The sequence below is a fragment of the Bombina bombina genome, chromosome 4 (assembly GCF_027579735.1).
Source record: "Bombina bombina isolate aBomBom1 chromosome 4, aBomBom1.pri, whole genome shotgun sequence".
In the NCBI taxonomy this organism is placed as follows: domain Eukaryota; kingdom Metazoa; phylum Chordata; class Amphibia; order Anura; family Bombinatoridae; genus Bombina; species Bombina bombina.
In genome coordinates, this window is record NC_069502.1 from 124,205,477 (window position 1) to 124,209,352 (window position 3,876).

Consider the following 3,876-nt stretch of genomic DNA (forward strand, 5'->3'; position numbering starts at 1 on the left):
CTTTGTTGTGTTTTTATTTTTTCATTTAAATACAAGCTTTTCGGTGTGCAACCAACCAATACTCCAGTATTTTGCCCATCAATTTGTTCAACAACTTTGTTGATAGCAAGTGAAATCAGCAGCAGTACTTCCCATTGTGTAATCCAACACCAGTATTCTGTTTCACAGATATGTTTCAATTCAGGTTCAATCCAGATTATTCAGTCAGAAAGTTTAGCAGCTATATTACTAGTGATGCACTGTATTGCATTTGTTAGTGAAATTTGCATTTTATTCTGTTACATTACTGTGCCGATTACGAACAGATATAACTGAGTTCCTACACATACCAATCCATCACTATGCAGCATGCTGGAGGGTAGGGATTTTAATTAAAAGGACAGTAAACAGCAAAAATGTTATTGTGTGGAGTGATGGATAATCCCTTTATTTGCCATTCCCCAGTTTTTCCATAACAGCACTGTTATATTAAAGGGACAGTAAAGTCCAAATTAAACTTTCACGATTCAGATCATGTAATTTTAAACAACGTTCCAATTTACTCATCATCAAATTTGCTTTGTTCTCTTGGTATTCTTAGTTCAAAACTAAACATAGGTAGTCTCATATGCTAATTTTTAAGCCCTTGAAGGCCGCCTCTTATCTGAATGCATTAACCCCTTCAGTGTCTTCTGTGATAAAAAGTTTTAAACACAATATGTTCACTTTTACTTTTTTGTTTCAAACACCATAGTGCTAAATAAGCTGCCCAAAAACACTATCCTTAACAATTAGGATAATATATTGTACCAAAATCTATCCAGATGAAGGTTAATCTAAAAAATGCTGACCTTCAGTACCTATAAGGCAAAGAGCACTTACCTGGATCCAGCTGCCGGGCAGACAACAGCTACTAAGGTGTGACCGGTAGTTCTCCCTGTCAGGGACCTGTAGTAAAAAGAAAGAACAGAGTAACCAAATATGGTTATCTATAGAGGGGTAGCAAAAGTGTTAGAAGTAAAGCAAAGACCACCTCGCCGCCTTCTAACTGCTAAAAGCCCCCACTAATCTTGCTAAAGAGATTGACATGGACACAGCTATACCCCAATCCTTGCTTGCAGCCAGGGAAAAGTACCCATAAACGGATTAAATATTTTCAGACACAGTCTTTGCACATCCTCTATTGACAGAGGCAAAGAGAATGACTGGGGATTAGGGGTAAGGGAAGTTGCACTTAACAGCTTTGCTGGGCTGCTCTTTGCCTCCTCCTGCTGGCTAGGAGTTGAATATCCCACTAGTAATTGGAATGACGTGGACTTTCCATGCCATAGGAAAGAAAGTATATTTTTATAACTGTTGGTTATGAAAACGGGAATGGTTAATAAAGGGAGTATCTATCTTTTTAAACCATACCATTTTTGGTGTTTACTATCCCTTTTATACTGTCATCCAAAGAGGTAAAATGATGTTATTGGCAGCCAAGGGGCAAAATGACTGTTCAGTTTTGAAAAATATGCATGGTGGGATCAAGGTAGAGCTTTAGGGGGAGGGGTATTGTGTGACCCTACTTACCATCATGCCCAGTCATCAACAGATTGGGCAGTATTTTTGTGGAGGACAGCTGGCAACCCTATTCCTGGGTGTTTTTCAGTACCAGAGTTAAAGGGACATGATGCCTCCAATCCTGTTGCTGTTGTGCCCAGGATACTCAGTCTATGCTGCTTCAACAAAAAAAGGGTCCTGGCTCTCATTTTTAACCCTTCTATTTTTTTCCTTTCTGTTTTTTCAAACTTGAGTCCACAAATAGCCCTCACTCCACCGACCCCAAGCTCATTTTCTCATTTATAGATAGTCTCCCACACAACTTTCATTCTCCTGAAATGACAGGTGCAAACACTGATCAGCACATCCTTCTATTCACTTAACCCTATAGAATACATACCTTCTCTCCCTACAAATAGCTATATAACACACATCCATATTATATACTTTTATTTCTTTTTTTTACTATTTATGTTTTATTTTCATCTACACACCTCATACCACTAACATGAATCCAAATATGACCATACTGTTATTCGTGATAACCCTTTTCTCACTCCAATTTTGTTCACATCACTACTGCCATATGGCTTGCTCTGTTGCTGTAACTTATCTGCTCCTACCCCCACCTCACAAAATTATAAAGTATCCCATTCACTATATGGCCAAACAAAAATTATGTAAAAATTCCTATTCCTTATGTTACTTGCTCTTGCAAATGATGTAGAGTCTAACTCTGGTCCCCCAACAAATTCCATTCCTAGCCTTCCAGCTAGAAAAAGGCCTCTCCTTTGTGCACTGTAATATCCACAGCTTACTACCAAAAATCGATGCACTGCAAGCATGGTGTTCACATTACAAGCCCAAAATCATTGTGATCTCTGAATTGTGGCTAACCGCAAAAATACCTGACTCTGCCATTGCAATACATGGGTATTCATGCCATTGAAATGACAGAGCAAAAAGAGGAGGCGGCATTGTAATTTATGTTGACAATTCCATAAAGTACACCCCCTTCCAAAAATCTAGCTCTCCTGCCACCTTTGATTTCCTTTCTGGCAAAATTGAGATCCTGTGCAGTAAATCAATAATTGTTGCAGGAATCTACCGCCCACCTAGCTCCCCTGTGCATTCCCTTTCTGACATAGCACATCTCCTTAGTGAAACCATAGCTCAAAACTCAAAAAGTGACATTTATGATCTTTGGAGATTTTTTTTTTTTTTTATTGAGGTAGCAACAAAACTTGTTACAAACAGGCTAAACAAAAATACAAGAGATATCACAAAAGTTGATAAAAGAAAAACAGACAGCTCGGTATGACGAAACATTACATGTCAGCCTAATAAGCCAAACTTTTCTGCTCCTAATTTTATGTTTATAGGGTTTTGTTGTGTCATCAATTACATCTAGATCCACTGGTGGGATCACACTCTTCAAAGTTCGAGGACGACACAAAAATCAATTACAATTAGCGTCAGTTAGCATTAACTAATAAAAGTGTTGCGTCAGAACAGTCATCAGATAGCATAGTAAATATAGTAAGATAATAACCATGGACATTCTGTAATAATAGAGAAAAAAAATAGAAACATAAAAGTAAACACAGCCAAAATTTCTTGTATTAAGGCCCGAAGAGCCTTTTTACATGAATATAGGGGAAAACGTAATCACGGCTCTTCGGACTAGGCAGAGGCTACGTAACTCTGCCAGAGAGAAATGCAGAGGAGAAGATATTCAACCCTTACCGCACAAGAAAGGTGGGGGGGGGGGGCGCAGAGAATATGCAAATGATAGTGTGCCCTTCCACTATTGGTGTGCATGTCAGACAATTCAAACACCCCTAGCATTGATGAAAAAATACAAATGCGCTGCATAGGGCTATCTATAGAAATTTGAACAGTTTGACTGCATCTTGATTAAGAGAAAAAAACTAAGTGGCAATACTAACTTAACATCTGGTAAAGGACAATATAGTGGGGGCAATTTCTTCTAATTTTACTGCTATAGGTATGGGTTGAAACGTTGCCATTGTATGACAGGAGCATATCAGCAGTCAAGAGAAGCATCATACTTTGCAAATAATATAAATAATAACAGTTCCCATAGATAAGTTCCTACACTTCTACTTTAGTCACAGTTAAATGTATTTACAGTATTGGGAAGGAATGGCACAGACCAATACCCGCACATATGCTGAAGACTGGCCTCACAATTTATAAGGCCTAGAAGCCATAGTACAAGGGAAGCTGGGTGCAGAAAGCTTACCAAGCATTCATATGAGAAGGGGAGCAGTTAATTATACCAATTATCTAAACTACATACATCAAGTAGGTATCTAGCCAACCAAGAAGATG